Here is a 22,542-nt window from a genome sequence, read left to right as displayed (position 1 = left end):
GGCTACACTCAGTGAAGTCAGCAGGTGCTGCAGTTAGCCAGGTATAACGTAAGTTTATTTTATTTGACTGTAAACCCTGTGAGCAAGACAAAGAGAGATGGGAAGACATTTCAGTCACATTAAGAATGCTATCCCAGGTGATAGATTTTGTAATTGTGCACCATAAGAGTTGGGATGATGGGAGGTTTTTTTCTCACTTTTTGTGAGGTACCTCTGATTCTCTCAAACTTTTTCTCCTTCACTCTATCTCACATTTCCACTATCTTTTATCATGCCCGCCCACACATTAAGTCTCTTAAACTTCTCTTATCTCCAGTGGGTTTTCCAGCACAGCGATAAGTCCCACATCTTGGTGTCTATTTAAGTAAAAAATGTACAGACGCCTGGGCGGAGGTTCACCTAAACAATTATCTTTTAAACTGAGTAATTTACTTTCTGTGAAATAAACTCAGGATGCAACATATCAACACTGAAAAAGCTTTTAGAAATATCACCAACAAATGAATACATACCAACAAAGACCGGATGGTATTTGTACAGTTTTTTAACTTCAGCCATCAAAACAGATGTGCAATTATGCATCTGTCCTGCAAGTATTCTCCACTTTCTTTCTTGTTGATGTCATATTTCCGAACGTAAATTTGATTGTTGATATTCATATACGCCAGAGGATGACCGCTATTATTTTTGCCTTTGTCTAGAATCACCATTTGCTGAGCACCTTGAAACCTTTGTGTATATCAGCTGTGTGAGATGAGAACACTTTTACACAACTTTCCATAGCTAAGGATAACCAAAGGTTGAAAGTATATTTTCAGTAAACTAACCTTTTGTCACCCATGTCTGACAGTGTCTACAAAGCAAAGAATGATTCACTTTTTAGTGCACAGAGAAAAAAAACAGAATTCAACTGTGAAAAAAAGAGGCAAAACAACACAAATGTGTGGAGATGAGATAAAAAATGATATAAGAGGCTTATAAAAGCAAGCCAAACTCAAAGCAAATACAAACAGAATAACATCAAAAAGAGACGAGCAATGAAACATCTGACTTGGATAACAGTATCAAAACAGGCAAGAGAATGAAACATAATGGAAAATTGTAAAAAAAGTTGCAGAGGTTAATGTTTCAGATAACAACCAAAATCAGTGGTGGGATGTTTTCACATGCCAAAATAAGATGCATTAAAGTCACCAGGAAACTTGACAACAACTCCCATTTTCCGGTAAATTGACCTTTTTAATGTTTGTGTCTGAAAGAAACATAGCATCATCATGTCCTTTATAGCACAAGCTTTACATCAGATGACACTTTTCCTTCTCCAAAGAGAACATCTTTATTTTCTATAACCTTGGATAAAGCAGGATAAGCACTCTCAGCTACAAGCAAAACAAAGCGAGAAGGGGAGAAGTGTTAGATTTTATAGGTCCGCAATCAGATTCAGTTTTACCTGTAAGGGTGTCTCTGCACAGTGTCATAAAGATTTTTATGAAGCAGTCCATGGGCAGAGAAGGATTAACACTGTTAAAGAACATAAAGACATCTCTTATTTACAAGTGCAGGTATGTCAGGAGAGGGAGTGGGGATCAATAGGTGATGACTGTTTGTTCTACAAGACAGTTATTGAGTACTGACAGCCAGTAGCGCATACCCCGAATAGTCAAATGATTTGATGCTTCGATGGGCGGAGCCTGATTACACTGTCAATCTCACAGTCGAAGCTTCGCAGCGAAACGAGAATCACGCCATTTTGGTGATGCTCAACGTCTGATTTTACATAGAACTACCAGTTTTCTCCCAATAACTTAATATACAGCCTATTACAATATATATTTCAACGTTTAATGCTGTAAATAAAAAAAAATTAAAATCAATAAATGTTTTTAAAGCGAATAAATCCAAAATTGTAACCCTAACCCTGGGTTGTCAGTGCACATGTCTAGGCGTAGCGTGTATGTGTGTAGTGGCAGTGGAGGAACACTTGCTGAAACGGAGCCCCAGCTTCACTGGTGTTGTGCCGAGTTGTCCGCAACTCGACTTTCGGATAATTGATCACTGTTGATGAACCACGGAAAGAATCTTATATCGTTTTTAAACAGCCGGCTACTTGAAATAGACCCGCGAGGAACCTCGACGTGCATGCAGTTGTTGGCAGCACGGCGTGCACGCAAAACTCTGCATAAGACTGGTGAATGGCAGGAGAGAGAGAGAGAGAGAGAGAGAGAGAGAGAGAGAGAGAGAGGTGGTTAACAATAAGCCAATAAGTGGGTCGCAATCACAATGCACAAAAACACACATGATTCGACTATCAGTCGACTATAGGCAGGACTTGACGATTCTGATTACGTAAATAGCCCTAAAAGCCAGAAATCACCTAAAGAGTGTGCAATAAATCCTCCAAATTAATTGACAAATAAATTGGTAGTTTTATGGTGTGTTAACACTATGATTAGAGTTTGGTTAGGTTGAGGTTAACATTGTAGTTTGGGCTAAAGGGTTAGGGTTGGGGACCTTCATTGTCAGGCTAACAATAATAAACGAAGAACAGTTGTTGGAATCCGATGTTTTGTTGACCCATCCGTCAACCCTTACCTCGTCCATATGCGGTTGCTGTATAATAACGTGACCTTACTCCTGCCTTTGCCCCTGTCATAATTACAATGGCTGCTACAGGGCTTTGTCACTTAACAGAAACAGTATGTCGTTTTGGGGCTCTTGCTGAAAAGATGCTGTTGTTGTTGTTGTTGTTGTTGTTCATGGGAACACAGTCTCAGAATGTTCACTGTTAGTGATTCGTATCCCAATCGAACCCCTGCAGAGTATTTTCAAACATCAGAAACAATGTTTGATCTCCTGACAACCAGCCTCCAGCACTTGGATTAGTGACTCAGAAACAAGAGTGTTGGATGCTTATTACTATTACATTTAAGGACCATGGCATTTGCATACAGCAGCAAAAAAGTATAAGGGAGAAAGTTAGGGGTGGATGGTTGGTTGGATGGTGGATTTTTCCTACCTGTAGTTTCTTCTTTTCTGAAGTGAAAGCTTATTTTTTGATCTAGTGTCCTGAGCCAACCGTAAGGACTGGAATCAAAATGTATTTTTCTAGACATTATAAAGGGAACGTTGCAAGTCATAAATTGTGGTTCCTCACAGTCCTGATCAAACCGGGATTTATTCTCTGATTAGTAGAGTTGGTGTGTTGAGGCTAAACTTACACTGTTTTAGCTGGAACAAGCAGTAACGTCGTGCAGTGCCACCAAACAAACACATTTCTGTTCATGGTGGTTCTTGGTCTGTTTTCTTAGCCATATTTTCTAATTCTAGTTTCACATTTTAACAAACAATCAGATATTGAAGGGTTAAAAGAGCTAGAGCCAATCCATTTCCCATCCATGGTGGCTTTTGTGTGTGTGTGTGTGTGGCAGTGGGGTTAAACCAAAGAAAAATATATCTGTTAAATCAATGTTCTACATCACTATCAGATTAAATGTCCACATAATCAGCAACTTTAAGAACACACACACACACACACACACACACACACAAGCACACACACAAGCACACACACACATATCCGTAAATAGTATAAATAGGCAACACATACAGTATGCTGGTGTAGTTTTTACAAACATTTTGAAGTGTGGGCTTTTGGACTTTTGGACTAGCTACAGGCACACGCACACACACACACACACACACACACACACACACACACGCGCGCGCACGAACACAGTTGTAATTATGTGGAAAGCACAGTGGCCGTTTCTTTTCATTGATGTCACCATCCTGTGATTGGTAGCAGTAATAAAGTTGATCTAAAGATTCAAGAGGTACATGAGAAAGGACAGTAATAGTGTTTGATTATCTGTCTCAGTTTGACTTAATGTGTGTATGTGTGTCTCTTTGTTTTAGAGAAAAGAAAACAAGGTCCCTTAATAGCTCCTCTAACGTAATTAGCGGTGTAAAAAAAAAACATGGTGATGGAAGCATGTGTGCACGCAGATGCACAACATGCTGTATGTCATGTCCGTTACAGTGTCAGTCATGGTAAACGGCAGATCATTAGCCAGCTAGAAAGATACAAAATTAGCATCATGTGACAGAATCATGCAGACACTTAGGGGGGAAAACCAACAGTAAATGCAAACCAACAAACATCACTTTCTCAAACTATAAAATGCACCGCAGAAATAACAATCACATGCTCCAAGGCATGTGACAAATACTAGTGTGAGAGCAGACATGCTTCACATCGCCTGTCTACATTCAAAATAAACGTGGAAATGGAGAAAATATTTAAAAGGAAGACATGCAAAAAGTGACTGAAGCACTGGCAAAAGGGCAGGTAAAATGATCAAACACATATTGGTGTAATTTACTCTGCAAAGCTAATGTGAAAAGTGAGCTTTGAAAACACAATATATTGACAATACATGCACACCAAAATGAAGTTTCCCTTTCTCATTCTGTCTTCTGTCTGTCTCAGTCTTTATGCAGTGGTCACCTATAAAAAGATGAAAAATTAATGTATTACTTAAAGATTTAAAGCACCTATGAAGTTAACCTTTCTAGGTTCAAGGTTTCTGTGTGGCTTTGACCCGACATCCAGGATCCCTGAGAAGCAGGGAAGTGACACAATATTCACACAGACCTACACTAGCACATTAAGCGGGCTTTATATCCAGAATTAATAATGAATTAATATATATATATATTGATAATAGTCTGTATATATGAATCATGGGAAACACACTGCAAATAACTGTAGACGCACTATAAAAGATTCAACTGCAAAATGTCCCATATTTAAAAAGCAGTATTAAGAACATTTCAGTTCTGGTTTAGAATTCTGCATGGGTTTGAGGATTGACAGAGGATGCTGCGTTTGGCAAGCTCCGTTCAAACTTAGATCACAAATGACTGGCACTGAGCTGGCAGGGTTTTTTTTTTTTGTAAAGGTTTTTTTTGTAAATCATGTGCAATTTCCAAAGTAGCTGAAAGATGTCTGGCAGGTATGACCTTCTGCTGACCCCCCTCCCCAATCTGTGTTCGCCACAGAAGGAGACAGTCTGCTGTTTGATTTATATTGTTAAAAAAAAGCTTATGCAGCCAATTCAGACTGATCTTATCCATTGATTTACCTGTGTCCACTATGTTGACAGCAGCTTCTTTTACTGCAAAAGAACAGCGGCTCTTCTTTGACCACCTGTGGGTGAGTCCAGACACAGAAAGGAAACACATTTTAGCCACATGTATTGGCAATATTGTCTTTTTCGTCAGTTTGACTGAGCTCTTTTGATTTATTTGTAGGCAAAGCAGTATCACTCGTCCAGACACGATAGCACTCTTTCCTTTATGACTGTCTGAAGTCCACGGATTGCTTTCTGTCTGGTCCCTCACCTAGAACTTGCCACGAGAGGTCCTACCAGGACACCACAGCTCCCCAGGTCATGTGGCGTGCAACGCAGAAATTGACTCACCTTACTTATATCTAACATTTCTGGAAGTGCAACACACTCAGTGTCTCTGCCATATAATGTTTTTTGTACCTGCTGCTCCTCTGTTGTGTTTATGTGAAGTGTTTGTATTAGATTGCATACTTAATTAGTAATACTTAACATCAATATGTTTAATTGAGTGCAGATATAGATTCAGGACTTCTTTTCTTCAGGACTCTCTGCAAAGAATAATGTTATACCTAATTTGAGTTTCAAGCCACTGAAAGTCAATGACAGTGGTTAACAATAGTCTGACATAGACATAGACATAGTGACAATCACTTACTACAGTCAAGCTCAATCTCTTAGCTAACTGATTCACTGACAGACCAACTGCCTAATTGAATGACTCACTGGCCAGCTACATTACTGCTTGCTTACTGATTATGTGACTGTTTTTTGCAGATCTGATCCAGCCACCCAGGAGAGGATTACACTGGATCACTCTCTCTCGCCTCCTCCATCTCTAACTGCATTCTTCCCTACAATTCCTTTAGTCCATCAGTCCTTATCCTTCACCTCATCTTACAATCCTGGTCCAACCTAGCTCTTCATCAGCTCAATTTCATAATTTCTTCCCTGCTCCCTGATTTATTACCCCTTTTATTTCACCTCACCCCTGTTTGCTTGTTATTTGTCTGAATCTTTCAGTCTTTTCTACTCAATATGCAGTAAGATATCATAAACATTTGAGGATGTTTATATGTTGGTGAAATGTGGGAAGTCTGGGATGTGGATCCATAATGCATAAAACCCTTACAAGACAATGTCAAATTGTGTACAAAAGCTACCGTTGTCATTGGGTAGAATGAAAACTGTTTTTTTGTTGTTTTTTTTTTGTCTGTAGCTCTTCACAGCACAACTGGGCTACACGGAAATTAGGCTTAATGGCTCATTATCTGTCAAGAGGGAACAAAACCCTGGACCTTGTGGACCACAATTGCAAAGTACCTCGTGTTTCCTTACTGTACCATTTAACCACAGCATGTAATTTTCTCTTATGCAACTGTATTACATCACTCAAGCAAAAATATTTTACAATATGCTACATTAATAAAGCTAATGTTGCACCTGTAATGCTGCAACAGGGCTTATTAAATCCCAAACTCTTATTTTCTGTTGACTACTCTTGCCACACTTTTCCATGTCCTTCAGAATTATGACATGTTTTGTTGCTGAGTCAGGTGATAAAGTCAGAGCTAGTAATTGTCATGGCGACACACAGATTGATGTCTCGGTGACATCCTCTGTAAATTAACCCAATTAGGATCATACAAGAAATGCCACATTTTACGCTTTCAAAGGTAAGAGGAGCAAAAAGTATATTGAGAAAGGAAGGGAGAGAATAGAGAGAGGCATTAAGAGACAGTGAGTGAGATCCAGAGAGGGACAGGCGCGAGCAGAGAAAATAATGACAGAAACACAGGTATGAAACTCCTCCAATCATCCCCCCTGTGGCATCAAAGACAGACCAAACAAAATCACCTGATTTCCTCCTTTGTTCCACTGAGCCCTGCTGACTTAGAAACCGCTGTTGCTGCTCCCATGATAGACTTCAAGGAAATAACCCATCATTTTCCACTCAGCAAAATCATCCATTACGCTCCAATCGAAAGCACCAGGCTTTATCTGTCTCAAAGATGCAGAGAGAGAGACGCATAGAGAGAGATAGCGGAGGAGAAAATTCAAATATATTAAAATATGCAAGAGACACAAAGAAAGTGCACAAGGGAGGCAGTGGATTGCAAAATCAAATCAAAAACTCAATTGAGTGGCACAACAGATAGATATACAGATATAATTTGGCTGATTTAGTTTTGAGTCATCTGTGATTTTGTCCTATCAGTCACAATGAATATGGAGCTATCAACAGGCCTGGTGGGTAGCAGTGATGAAATTGTTTGAGTCAGTGTGCTCCTTTTGTTATTCCTGTTTTTGAATGGTTGGGAGGAAGTAGTAATAGCCCCAGTTTACAGTTCAATCCACTGCACACAAAATGGCCAAAAATAATATTCATTCAAAAATAAAATAAATAAATGTAATGTTAAATGAATCCATTTTTGTCCCATGTACATAAAGTACATTACTGTACCAACATAATATCATCATATATCATAATAAATATCAACAACATCTGTGTCAGTATGCGTCCTGTTTTGTAGAAACATTTTACCAGGACCTGCAACTCTGAAAACACTTCTTGTGAAATAAGGTGGATAGACTGTATATGTGGTGATTTTAAGACTAGCTTGTGATGGCATGACATTCTCCATCTCTAAACCCTCATCTCTGTTTCTCTTATATAAAGGAAAGGCCATATAAAATAACCTTTAAACTAGAGAAACTGAGCTCCATTCCCCACTGGTTTAGCGTACAGAGGTTTACTGTTTGTGTGAATAGGGAATATTGACATTTTGACCCAACTAGGAACTAATGTGTTGTTGAATCTATGTATGCCCTGGAACCCCTTTGTGTTTACAGGACACACACCAGCTAGCCAGATATACACAAAACCACACAGACACTCAGACAAACAACATAAAGGTTCATAAGTAACACCAATAGACTTATAATACAACCTATTTCATTGAAACACACACACACACACACACACGCACACAGTCCATACAATCAAAGTACCTGTACACATAATGTAAGCTTATATGTTGCACAAATAACTAAGGCGCACGTATGCTTACAAAACAGATACACATGCACAAATGCAGACTCCCTCTTTTTATTCAGGTGTGTGTTTGTGGATCTGATCAGAATTTAAATCTATCAGAGGGTGATTGACGGCTGTCATATATTTTTTTTTTCATCTCCCTTCTCACTTCGCTATTCCCCAGCTGTCTTTCTTTTCACACATCACCCTCCTCTCTCTCCATCTTTTCATGTCTCTGCCTGTCTGGCTGACTCCCTGTCTTACTCTCGTTCTCTGTCATCCTCCCTGCTTAGTATGCTTGTTAGTCTCCCGCAGTGTGGGCTCAGTGTTTTGTGAAATTACTCACTCGCAGTGTTTTCTTTGTAGTAGGATTAGTCGGTATCTATTTTTCCATACCTTCCTTCATTTCGGGTATATACGGTATATGACGGTATTTATGTGAAAAACCTAAAGAAAAAAAGACAAGTCTTGCCGGGTTTAACTTCTTATGGCCCGTAGAACAATGGATACATTGGACATAAGCGGCTTCTTCTATAAAATCTTGCTTGCCGATGACACAGATATCGATACATCGGTGGGCTGAGCGGTGATGATGTGCACACAGCTTTGCCCGTGTTGGCTAGTTCACCTTTATCATTGAGACAAAATAGTCCCAAAAGATGGGCATAGGCATTTTTCTTGTTAACTAGTCTTGTTATCTCTACCACTTGCAGTCGCCATCGAGTAGCTTCTTTATATTTGCAGGTTCCCGTTTATCACTGAATAAAGGCTGTAAGTGTTGTCTACTGTCTACATTATGTTTTACCCTTTCCTTTGCATGGTCCCATTATTACAGTGTATCAGGATGCACAAGTGCCAAACACTGTGTGTGTGTCTACAACAATATTAATAAAATAAAATGATGTGTATTTACATAAAATAGCATTAAACAGCACATCAGAACAAATCCTTCAGCTGCTAAATGAGAGTGAACAGGAGGTTGGTAACATTAGGAGAGCTTCTCTGCTAAAAAAACTGAACCTTTCTGGATGTACAAACCCAAAGCTTCTGTTAATCCACCAACATTGCCAGTGAAATGCTGTCGGAGGAGCAGCCTCAGGTGTGTCTCTACATAACAGTTTAGCGTCTGCTGGTCTGAGACTGAATGAACTAAATCCCGACCATCAGTGGGACTTTATAAGGATCCAATGCTGTTTTTTTCACAAACAGCCTCAGTGTTATTTAGGCAGCTATGCACAAAGAAACTTTGGTAGAAGTGTTTAATTAGCTAAAGTTTTACCCTTGCCAGAGAGGTTACATTTTCTGTTCTGGTTGTGTGTTTATTCGTTAGAAGGATTCAAATCTTGTTCCTGAATTCCTTGGTCTAGTATTTACCTAGCCTTTTAGGGAACCCTATTTTAGCTGTTTATATTTTACCAATTTCCCTACCTCTCATACATCTTGTTCAGTTTTTGCTTACAAAATAAGTGTAGTCTATGATAAATTGCCTGAATATAAAAAAAAGCACATTCAACAACTCTGTTGAATTTTCACCTGGAAGTGCCACCACATCAGTGATGAGTTTAGTTTTTCAATATTAGTATCTGTCTCAAACATCTAGGACCACTGTAGTACTGTGCATGTTCACATAATCCAAACTCAAGATCTTAAGAGTGAAATTCACTTGACTGTTGTTGAACGTATTAGCTGTTTCGAAGACTTTTAAAGCATCTTAAACAAGGAACTATTTTCAATTGTTTGTGTTTTTGTATTTGGATGCTGACATTTATGCGTCTAAAGCCATATAGCACAATGATTACTGCATTGATACAGTAAACAGAGCCTTTTTTGAGCTTTCAGATTAAGGTGTCCCCATCTTCACTAAATGATTGCTGCACTGCTTTTACTAAGAGAGGGCATTTAAAAAAAAAAAAAAAAAAAAAGTTTCCTGTAAAGTTCTCACAATGTGTGAAAGAAAAGTTGGCAGGTAACAGATTTATTTTTTGTTTCATTCCACCAGTCCAGGTCTCTCAGAAGAACACTGAGGAGAAATATGCTGCAACGACTGAGGCAGCAGTAATGGAGGATAAGTGCAGGGAGGAAGCAGAATGGTGGGATTCTGATGACTCAATATGTGAAATATATTTCAAAGTTGAGTTTCTCTTTAAGTAGCTGGAGCTATATCTTTTGCCATATAAAACTACGATTGTCCATTTCCGCAAAATTGCCCTATAAAGTTTTATGATATTGTATCATCTCTTTTTATGATATTGTATCATATACTGCAGGCTACTTTCACTGAGATGAAAACAAAAATGGTCTTTGCTGAAACGAGATGCAGCTTATGGAGTTATAAAGCAAACCTTTCTATTGCTGAAAATTTACAAAAAAATGCAAATATTAACAGCAGCAATAATATGACTGTCTAGAAAAAGTGACATTTTAGTCAATGAACTTTTACTGTGTAAATTTGATGATTACTTTTTTGTGAAACGTGTTTAAAGGGCAGTGTGATTTAGCACACACACACAAAGGCACATATTTGCATTGAGTAATAATAGTGTATGTAATAGTAAAAATAGTGTGTTGGAGCATTTACAACAGATTTATCCATCCATCCATCGCAGAGGGCTGGAGCCAATCCCAGCTGACATCAGGCGAAAGGCGGGGTACACCCTGGACAGGTCTTTTGGTAACTGTTTGTAGTGGCACACAAACAGATACAGCCCTGGTGCAGAGCTTGGAACGCAGTGTTGCCAGTATCATGTCCAGACGCACAAAAAAGCCTCTTGGAGCCATAGCCTAAACCAAACAGGAAGTCGGCTATTTTAAATTTACACACTTTGTACTTTAATTAACTCCTCCTAGGGATTTAGTCCGACGGACTTCAGATTTGTGCTGTGCAGTCTAAACCCATTGACGGTTAAAAGTTGTGCAAACGGTGGGTTTTTGTGGAACGGCGTGCCTGTGGCGTCCAGAAAACCCTTAACACATTGATGAAGCCATGTTGCAAAACTTGTGAGTTTGCAGTTAACGGCGTGGCGGTGGCATGGCGGCGAAGTTAAATTCTTTGCCTTGACACAGGAAGTTGTTGTACATGCTCACATCTGCACAAAACCTTACGTGCTTGATAACAGTTCCACCCCAAACGCATCTAAATGCCAATATTCATTTATAGTCATATCGCCAAGTGCTCTAGAGCGCCACAAAGGGGACACAGGAAGTGACGTATAACTCATTCATCCAATCATCGCATCCAAAGTGTGTAGCAAATTGTGCACAGGTGGAAAGCGACAAATTACAATTACTCACGTTACTGTTATTGAGTAGCTTTTTTATGTACTTGTACTTTTTGAAGTAGTGTTTTAAAAAATATTTTACTGTATTTTGAAGTAGTCACAGGAAATGCAATCTGTTTGTAAGTGACTGTTTGTAGACTGCTACAAAGCAGCTATACAACAAGACAACTGTCATTTTCTGTCAGTTTTCTGACAGCGGACCAGTTTGAAATATGGCAGTAAGTAATGCTACAGTCAGGAGCAGACACAGTGAGATGTTAGATAAAGAGCTGCATGCGACAGGCTGCACACCTCCACCTTCTCAGCCAGGTAACCAACTCCTTTCTCTTTCGCTGTTGTGTGCAGCATAAAGTCAGATTATGACTGCTCACATAATTATGGAAAATACCAATAACTGACCCACAAGAGTTTGTTTAGCTGCCCCAGACTTCTGTGCTCTGTGGTATTAAAAGGTATCTGCAGTTACCACCAGTAACTACAGGTGTCTCATGCACAATAACGGGCAGTTGCAAAATAGCATCAAAACCAGTTAATTAATGCCAATCAGAGTTAAATGTACAATTAGGCTACAGATTTTAACCATCACTCCTCAGTGAACTCCTTGGCTGCGGTCTGAGAGCATTTCCTAGTTAAGTAGGCCTATGTTGTAGCCTATGTAGATTTAACCTTATGGATTTAGGCCTACCATGTTTTAAGGAGTCTGTTCAAATTGATATAAGCTAATAAAAATGTTCATTTTGCGAAAGTTGAAAATATTAAATAGTAATATGGCAATTTACAGTCCGGCCCCCACAGTGTTTGCTTAGAACAAATGTAGTTGAGGACCCCTGATGTAGAGGTCAGCTAAATAACAGCCTACTTCCGCTGGTGGTTACAAATAAGTTTATAACATATAACCACATTTATAACATAGTTTGGTAACATGCTTTGTTCCAAATAGCCAAAAAGACATCGGTGCATGAAAATGTTGGTTGGCATTAGTAACATGCTGGTGACTAGTTATTTATTATACTAACGCTTATCTCATTTATATTAACACTGGTTGAATTTAAATAGGGATATGACTTCATTTTCTGTCTGGTGTTTCCCGTTTTCCCAGTCCAGTGTGCCCTGACAGAGTCTAATCTGTTCTACCACAGTTCCCTAATGAAACAAAAACATCCTCAAACTTCTCATTTTAACATTAAATGTCATTGTTTTTTGCCATTGATTTGGCAAAGTAGCCTATCTGTCAAACAAAGTAAAATTGAAAGTGCCATATGGCCTTGTTTCCTTATCAAATCGCAAAAGACTACAAGGACTGCAATTTAATTAAATAAGTATCATCCATTAAATCGATTACTAAAATTCATTGACGCAAATTCTTTGCACCGAGGGTTCATTTAATCCATATAACTATATAGCACACTGTTTCGCAGAAAATTTATGACTATCGCACACTTATGCTGTGAACACGACGTGATTATGATGACACTGTTTGCAAAGTGGAGGAAGACCTAAGCATCTAATCAGAAAGCACCCAGTGTTATGCCACCGGACCACAGACAAGGTAACAATGACAGCAGCTTTAGCATTTAACTGAAATCATGATTGATTGTTGAAGGCTAGCCAAAGTATGCCGCAGTCCTCAGCTGTGAATGTGCACACGTGTGTTTGTTGTTGCGTTTGGGCCGTGAGTTGTAACCTCACAGTCATGAGTTAACTGGGTGTCGGGGAGCTGCAACTTTTTACTCACCTCCAGCTCTCTCTGTAGCTCAGACGATCCCTAATCCATCCTTTCACCCATATTCTTTGTCTTTATAATTGGTATCTTTATAATAACAAATAACAGCTGTTTCGTGTGCAGGATCGTGTCATTTCCCGTTTCACAATTCACGTGTTTACTTAACAAAACGTGGTTTGGAGATCAGTGTTGGTTGATACAGCCGCTGTCAGCTTGTGTAGTGTGTGACCCCCTGTCACCGATCAGTCACAGAGTGTGAACGCCACGACTTCAAGACTGCCGTCACAAGACGGCTAGTTCTGTAGTGTGAACTGCACGGCCATCGGCCGACACTGAAAGTCGTGTAGTCTGCACGATAGTATATCTTGTATAGCACTCGGGTGATGTTTGTGGTTGTTGGTCTGTTGATGTTGTTGGTCTGATGTTTGCTGTATGACACATTATGAATTTCCGAAAGGACCAGTAAATATCTATCACCTATAAACGTGCACAGCTGATGCTGTTGCTGGTGGGGCGCCGCTGCCAAGCAAAAGTACTTCTTAAACGACACATTGATGAATCGTTGAAATTATCTATAGAAGCTTTGAGTACTAAAATCATCATTAGCTGCAGCCCTAATAAGTATATGTATAAATCAGATATTAAATCAATATAAATAAGTTATTTTAACTTATAAGTAACTTTTATTCTGAGTAAAAGTAAAAATGTGCTATTTTCACTTTTACTTGAATAGATTTTTACACTTGTAAATTTACTTGTATCTAACTAAAAGTTCATGAAAGTGATCATACTTCACCATGGCCATTATTGTTACAGCCTCTTACACGCCCTACCTATAATGTATGATAAGTTATCTTTTCTGATCCCAGCTTTGCTACGAAAATACCAAAAGTGCAGTTGGCATGCACCTGATGCATCACGAAAATGGGGCCTCATGACCTGTGCTGATGTTTCAGATGGTGTTCATGTTTCTGTTCTGCAGCTGATATTAATTTTGTGGAAACACAATCTGTTGTTGTGAAACCAAGTTATAGATAACCAACAATACTAACTGCACATCCTGAAGAAAGGAGGGGAGAGAGGAGAGAAAAGGGAAGGAGTGGGAGAGAAAGGGGGAGAAGATGAGTACATTCAGACAAACAGAGGGGAGTAGAGTGTGGGAAAGGAGTGGGAGAGGAGGAAAGTAGAGATGACAATGTTTACTTTTTGTCGTAAGACTATTATTGCAGCAATCAAACAGCAAATGTTTCATTTCATTGAAATGGAGAAATCTTAAATATGGCTGATTGTTTTGAATGAAGTCTTATCAGACAGACAAGGGGGGCGAGAGAATTGTGAAATAGAGAGAAGTTATTTTGTTTTGGAGGAGTTGGTCTAACATCACTTCAGTTCATCTGGTTTCGTTGTTGATTCTGTTGAAATTGAGAAATCCTGAGCATGGGTCCTTGTTGTGCAAAGTTTAATGCAAACAAAAGAGAGGCAAGCAGAGGAGATGAGAGGAAAAGAAAGCAGGGGAGTGTTTACTTTTACCAATTAGCCTGTCAGTGCTTCATAGCCCATTTCTATCTGCTGTTGACTTTGTGGTGAAATGCTGGAGTAAAGAAAACTTTTCGGCAGAGCCTCCTCTCGGGCAACATAACACCTAACAAAGCTTAAAGCCATCAGTGCATTTCAGAAAGCTCAAAACTCCAAAAGGTCAACTGGTTTATTTTGCCTTTGATTCCAATTTATTTTATGACATTTTGCAATGCTATGTCCATATTTTTATTCCATCTCAAGGTCAGGGAAGGAACTGTTTGCTATGCATTGGGGAGTCAAAGTAAACATGTGATTACAATAAAGAAAAAACTGGAAAGGGCCTGTATAGTGTAATAAGTTCATAGGTTTTAAACGTTTTCTGTTTGGGAGGTCAGAGAACAAGTGGAAAGGAGAAAAGAAGGTAGGAAGGAGAAGAGAAGTTACCAAAAACAAAAGTTTCTGAAGTGGGACTGAGTAATGTAAGATGGTTGAAATATAGTACCAAGTAAAACAAATGAATCTGCTAAAATGTTGTTTGGTAACAAGAAGCAATCTGAATAAACAAACACCAGTGATTAGACATAGCTTCACGTTGTGTAATGTTTTAGTGTGAAATGATTTGAATCATATACTTTTGCAGTCACCAGTTTATGGGAGATTTTGGGCCATTGTGTTGGGGTATTTTCAGACCTCACTTGTTTGATTTATTTGGGGAGATCTGAACACAGCAGTTGTGCTCTGGTGCGGACCAAAACAACCACACTGAGACCCTTCTGAGGTGTTTGTCACAAACAAGTTATGGAGTGATTTATTTAGGGTGGGAATGTTATCAGACCTCCATTTGATCCAAGCACATTTTATACTGGAAAGCAGATGACAGAAAGAGTTGCTAGCAGCTAGCAGGAGAATGAATCAAGGTCTGACCCGGACTAGCAACAAAGCACATCCCTTTTTGATATTTGGGCAGATAGGACCCTCTTTAGGACAGTCTTCCTGTGTTTACTTTCTTGAAAAAATAAGGTAAATAGAAGACAAAGAATTGGTTTAGACCACACTAATAATCTAGAAAGCAACAAAGTGACAGTTGTGAAAGAACAAAAGACACGGATGTTTAGAAATAAGGCCACTATTGTCATATCACGTGGAACCACATTACAAAGTTGATAGCGGTCCAGTGGGACAAATGTTGAACACTTGTTGTTGTTGTTATTATTATGCACAGACACAGCAAAGCAAGCCTTGACCCCCTGAACTCACAGTGTCATATCCATCTCATCACATGGCCTCCTTCAAAAGGGGGTTGACCTTGAATGCAACCCAGGGTTGTGCAACGTTCATATCTGAAGAATGATGGAAGTGGTCAGAGACAGAGCTGGAAGAGGGTTTTTACTCATGTTCCACATCTGGTAGAGAATGATGACCTGGTAAACAAGGTTTTAGTGATTTGCAGCTCAGAAGATGTCTAGACATTGAGGTTACATTTTTTAATCATCTGCTGGCCATATAAACATTTTTTTTCAGTGGCATTTAAAAGAGACTGCACGCTTTGTTTAGTTGGGATACAGTCATTAATAATCTTGACATCAGTCGTCTTTGCACGACCACATCAATATTTACTGGATAACTGGTGTAGAGGTGGCTGCACTCATTTGAACTGGACTATATTCTGTAAATGCTGACGCTTTTATGTTTAGTCAGTAAAAGGGAGTGTCCATCTTGAACCAGAATCAGATACAGATCACACTCACACCAGTGAGCTCAGGAGATGTGTATAATTGCATGTAGTTATATTTGTGATGCTTTGTGATGATCTCTGATGGGAGGCCTTCATTTACGTTATCCACTTTACTGGCCATGATATATGGATGCTCAGATGCTGTAGTGTCTAAAAAATGGCAGCTGATTCTCTCGCTAACAGTAAAAGCCTTTTTAAGGCTCCTCTGAGATTAATAACAGTGTTATTGCCTAATGAGTATTTGGGGTTCAGGCTAAAGCACATCCAGTGACTTCAGCTCTGTGTGCAAAGAACTTTTCGCAGCTGTTCTGGTGGACTTGGGGTTGCTGAAATAGGTTTGGTTAGGAGGACTCTGGGAAAGGTAATGGGGTGGTGAGGTAATTTCAACAGACACAGGCACTAGACTGGTGCCATTATTTGTGAGGAAGAGTCAGAGAGAGGTAGGGAAAGAGCTCAGGAGAGGGGGACATCCAGAGACAGACAGTCAGAGACAGAGGGTGATTAGGGTTAGACGTGGTGCCACAGCTAGGCTGGATCTATAGAAATGGCCTCTTAACATGATGTATGAAGTCCACACAAACACACTCACAGAGCTGGAGATGGTAGCATTGTTCTGCCAGTAAGGCTGGGGAAAAAAAACGGTTAAGTAGTGTAAGTAGCGTTATATATCTTATGCTACTGTTATCAGGGAACATGTTATCTGGATTTATTCTGAATTAGGAGTGCTGCTTTGTTGAGTGTAATTACACACCGCAATTTTGTATTGGCCAGCTCATCTGCAGTTTCAGCTCTTTTTTTGCAACTGTAATTTTTTTTTTCTTGGAACACAAATTATTTTACTGCTGGGATCAATTATATCCTCAGAAATATATACACTAATATTATGTTTTCTTCGAAATGTGGCTTCTAACTAAAATATAGACTTAAATGATCCCTGTTGGATTAAATACTTTATATATAGAGTTTGTTTCCTGAAATTGACTGTATAGTTGGTAATAGGAATATAGCAGCTAGGTTGTGGAAGGACTTCAATGCCCATTAAATCAGTTGCTCACACACCTTTTACATGCACTACGGTACAGTGCATTGAAACTGCTGCCACGGCTTAAAGTGAGTTGCTTCATTGAAGAAAATGCACTCCTTTTAGTGTTGTTTGTTCTATATTTTTTTACACTGTTAAATGGATTTTGCTATGGTGCTAAATCTAGCTGAGCACTCTGCTCAGCTGGGAAAGGTGCTGCGGAGAGTGATGGTGTGCCCTTTACATGCTGCAGGGTAGGTTGGCTGACAAAAAAGCTATTGGTAGACAAAAAGGGAAGTCCACCTGGCGTGTGCACCTTGTGCTTGAGGACGATGAGCCCTACATTTCAACCACAGTTCATCCTTTATCATGTGTAATGATTCATAATTCAATCACCAAATGTTGTATAAGGAGGAGAGTGCTGACATAAAACACATTTCCGAATAGCACCAGCAATTTGTTATTTAGTCAGTGTTGTGCATAAAGGCAACAGCAGTGATCTTAAGAGGACAGAAAGGAGCTTGGAAACCTTGCACTGATAAGGAAGAGAAATTATTAAGAGTTAATGGTCAATTGCTTGTATGTGATTAACCTGAACCCGTTCTGCAACATGGAGCCGCAGATTTGCAAGTAAACTGAAGACTGGAGACAGTGCAGCTTTTCAGGTTTATGCCACGCTCACAATTGTAAGTTTGAGATAACAGCAATTTCTGACTACTACAGTATCTCTGATTTGGCAAAAAGAACTACAGAGATATCACAAAAACGGGTGCCAAACTGGTAGGAAAGCTACAATCATCTACTGTTTAATGATAATAGAATCCATGACACTAATACAAAAGGAACTACAAAGTCTACATGATTATATCTTGTTTAACTTGCTAAGAAGTTCTACCAATATAAAATAAAATTTAAAAAATAGCTAATTGCGGCTACATTTTGTGTGACTACGTGCTAGCAGTGCAGGTAACCAGCTTGGGATAGTGCATTGATGCTACCAGGTTGTAACAATTTTTTGCAGTCACTCTCAGTCACGCTGTCATGAATAAATGCAGCGTTGATGTTGGAAGCAAGGATTAACAAGAGCACTCTTAACATCCTTTCCTGTACACATCAAGATGGTTTTTATGCTATGTTCTTTCAAGGCTATCCCACATCTCTATAGTATCCATTGCACTGTGTACAGATCGTGTGAATTTTATTACAAATATGGTTTGGTCATTTTGAACAGCAGTGTTCCTACTCTGGTACATTTTCTCCCTCCCTCTCTCAGATCCAGGGAGATGGAGAAAATATGGATGAGAACAGAGAAAAATACATAAAAGCATCAGGTATGTATCTTTATGATAATGGTTCCATTATGTGCTGAATTACATTTCCGGTAAAAAAATAAAAAAATAAAAAACAAAAAAACATGGTTTACTGTTTGAGAGTAGCTTTTCTCCCCCTCCATCCCGTAACATGTTTTGTCACATTTTCTGACATCTCTAGCTTTCACTTCCTGATTTATTTTAAACCTAAAAGCAAAAAAAGATGACTAAACCAAAAAACTTGTGATTGTTTCATTCAACTATGTATACCTATTTTGTAGTTGAACTAGTGTCTTCATCAACGCCAGTGCAACGCCCACACATTTGTAAAAACATGAGTGCAGACAACCTGTCATTGGAGAGATGAACACTGTTGGGATACTCCAGCCGTTACATCATTACATTCACATTTCCAGTCAAAGAGCTTTAAAACACACAGATGGTGTTCTGTACTCGAGCGCTGACTGACAGAAGTTCTCAGCAAGTGATGGCAATGATGGTTAACTATGTGTCGAGGTTAGTCTCCAACTGTGTCTCCAGTTCATCATGACACGTGCATTTTTACACTTTTGTTGTATGAGTGCACCTTGTAGTCAACACTGTGTATATGTGTGTGAGTTTGTGTAGTCAGTCACAGAGGTGGGAATGAGGCCAGGTGCACTGGGGGAATTACTTTGACAACAGAGAGACGGCAAGAAAAATGGAAAGTAGAGAAAGTGTGACTGAGAAAGAGGCAGAACAAGAGAAAGGAAGGTAAAAGAGACAACAGAGAGCCAGTAACTAAAGTAAAAGTGAGAGGTGAACTAAGGTTTTCAAGCCTCTCAAGGTTTGATGGAGAATTCCTTTTGCCTCAGATGGGATCCAAAGTTTGTTTATTCTTTCTGAAGCAGTCTTTGGCTTTCAACAAACTGCCGACCATCCTGGCTATTGTGGAGTGGAGTGGAGTGAAATGACCTTTCAATCCGAGTGTAGCAGAGTGTGTAATGTTGTTGGGACTGCATGATAACTTTGCCCTCCTAAATTTGCCGTTAAAGACAGTTTCTTTTAAAAGCCGGGGAAGATAAGACAATTGCTGGGCCTAAAACTTGTTAAAGCCAAACTGTGAAAACTAGGATTGTTCTCAATGAACTAACGTGCAATTTAATGTAATATAGAGAGTGAGTTTGTTTTTTTCTTCAATAAAGATCCAAAAAAGACTATTTTCTCTCATTCTTTCCCCCTTTGGTTGAGATAAACAAACACTGTACGTGTTTACAAACATAATTGCAGTGTTTCCCACAGGATTTTGACTATGGTGGGTGGACCTCGGACCATCTAGGGGGGTCTAGGGGCATGGCACCCCGAAAGAAAATTTTGCACATTTTAAAATTAAATGCATTAATTTGGTGCAAAATTAAGAGGCTATCTGTGAAAAATGTTGCATTCTTGTAAACAATGTTGTGCTCTAGTAAACTATTCATAAACCCATTGTATAGAGCTATAAATGGTGATTTAGCAGCAACAAAAGTCAACAGATTTATTTAATGTTTTTCCAGCAACCCTAAATCAAAGAATAGAAAATAAAATAAGTAATTTTCCTAATATTTTATTTTATTTCTTTTTTTTTTCTTTTATCTTTAGACTTTCTCACAAACGAGTTACAGAAACAGACCGCTAACGTTACTGTAGTTACCTAAAAAGAAAAGTGTGAGTGTGCGAGCTTACAGCAGTGCGGAGCAGCTCCCACAAAACACAACGTTAGAGGTCTGAAATGTTATTGTGAGACGTGTAAAAATATTTTCGGTTCATTTTGAAACTATGGCGGAGCAAATTAGACTGTGGCAGACCGCCATGGTCTCGTTAATTAATGGGAAACACTAATTATTGCTAAATATGATGTTCAGATGGTTGCTGGGATGCCTGCACAATACATTACTGCTAAAGGGTCTGTAGCTGGTATTAAAATATATGAAAACGACTGCAGATTATATCTGGATTCAAAGTATTTTATATGCATTATTGTGACTTAATTAAAGTTTGAATATAAATATGTTTGAAAAACATTTCTGTGAAATTGTATCACTATTGCAATAATAGTTTGCATTGAAGAAAGGATGCAGTAACTCACAACAACATGTTTGTTTAATAAATACTGACAGCAATTTTGAAATTGAAGCCACAGGCTCTCAGAATTGTTTGACCTGCTGCACTCGATGTACAACAGCACAACAATATGAATGCCATGTGGGATTTGTAAAATTAATAAAGAAATAGCTAATCAGATTATGTATTCATGTTAGCTGTAATCTTTTAATCCCTAATCCAGATAAAAGACAGTAACATCTGATACATCTGATACTGAATCCCCCTGTTGTTGTATTATCAGATAGAAGTGAACAATGAACAAAACACAGACCTGCACTCTGTGTGTGTGTGTGGGGGGGGGGGGGCTACAAGCTCATACAGAGGCTAAAACAGACTTCTTCTGCATACAGTGTTTTTGTTCAGTTTAAGGAAGGGACCTGAGAGAAGCTTATCTCCGTGGAGTGTGTTGTTCTGTTCTGCAAGGCCACTTGCAGCTTCGAGTATTTTATTTAGCACTTCAGACTAGTGTAATGCATTTTCTCTGGCCAATCAGAGTTGTGTATCGTCTTTATGGTTTTATAAATTGTGCTGCACGGTGAAATGAATCCTTAACCAATGACTGTATAGAAAGAAATATTTGGTCTGATGTGTAAGGACTGATACATATATATTGACATAAAGGACGGAAATAATAATACATAATGGGTTCAGAAAACATTAAACATCCTTGGAAGTTTTGAACAGTATTTTAGGGTGGATCCCCCCCCACCATCAAATTAAGGTTCAAGAGATTAAGAGATCACTTGAACCTTTCTTTTAAAACATTGATTATATTTAAAAATGAATAGCGAATTTAACTGAGGTTTTGTGATTATCTTTCTTTGTGTCATTTGTGTCAATACTTAGAAAATCTTCTTTTAATATTATACCTCATACAGGAGTGTCTCTTAAACTATAGCTCAGGACCAGAAGGTAGCAGTGTTTTGCAGTACGTCAAGAGTACTACAGTGACCCAAAGTCAGGGTCACAAAAGGATCAACCTCAATTACTCAGTTGGGACCGTCACATAACAAGAGTGCTAATATGAAATATTATGTCTCGCAGTAATTGGATGGTGCTCTTTGGTAAGAGAGCCATTAAATAAGTGCACAAAAACTCTTCAGGTTTAACTAAAATGGCTTCATTAATGTGGCATTGTTCTGCATGGTCTGATTTGAGTCCCCAAGTAAGAAACTCAATTTACCCAGCTTGGGTCCTGAAATGTTAAACCCAGTGACATAAAATAAAGAGACAGAGGACAGCTGCGCGAGTACTGAAACATTTTAAAACAATGACACCTGTCAGACAGAAAAACACAAAACCTCCTTTACAAAATGAGATACCAAATGTCCAGCAATGAGAGACAGCCACTCAAAAGTGACATTGGGTTGAAAATTAAACTCACTATGGACGAAAAACCACAATTCAGTAGGGAGGATATGACTTAAAATGTGAATATACTAAAAGAGCACCCGATTTCATTAAAATAATTTACATATGCACTTAAATTTTACTGATCTCCTTTGTTGTAATATTTTTGTCTATACCCACTTTTTTCATTTGCACAGCTACACTTTTCTGTTACAGTTCCGACACAGAGCTTTTGTGCGTAAGTGCTTGTGCCACGCTGCCTACCTGAGCAGAGTGCGCTGCTTTTCATTTCGGCTCCCTTGTTAACAGATTAAAGC

At 38.9% G+C, this 22,542-nt stretch overlaps 1 long non-coding RNA gene across 1 annotated transcript; it reads left to right on the top strand.

Annotated features, from left to right (window-relative positions):
- The first annotated feature begins 5,162 nt into the window (after window positions 1-5,162).
- On the top strand, window positions 5,163-6,573 carry LOC119913108. The gene is made up of 3 exons (XR_005446373.1): window positions 5,163-5,215; window positions 5,314-5,450; window positions 5,907-6,573. It is a non-coding gene; the product is annotated as an uncharacterized LOC119913108 (long non-coding RNA).
- Window positions 6,574-22,542: the final 15,969 nt, after the last annotated feature.

The sequence above is a fragment of the Micropterus salmoides genome, unplaced genomic scaffold (genome assembly GCF_014851395.1).
Source record: "Micropterus salmoides isolate LMB-PRFRI ecotype aquatic unplaced genomic scaffold, ASM1485139v1 Ms_hic_scaffold_2, whole genome shotgun sequence".
In the NCBI taxonomy this organism is placed as follows: Eukaryota; Metazoa; Chordata; class Actinopteri; order Centrarchiformes; family Centrarchidae; genus Micropterus; species Micropterus salmoides.
This window is presented reverse-complemented; position numbering and strand designations above follow the sequence as displayed.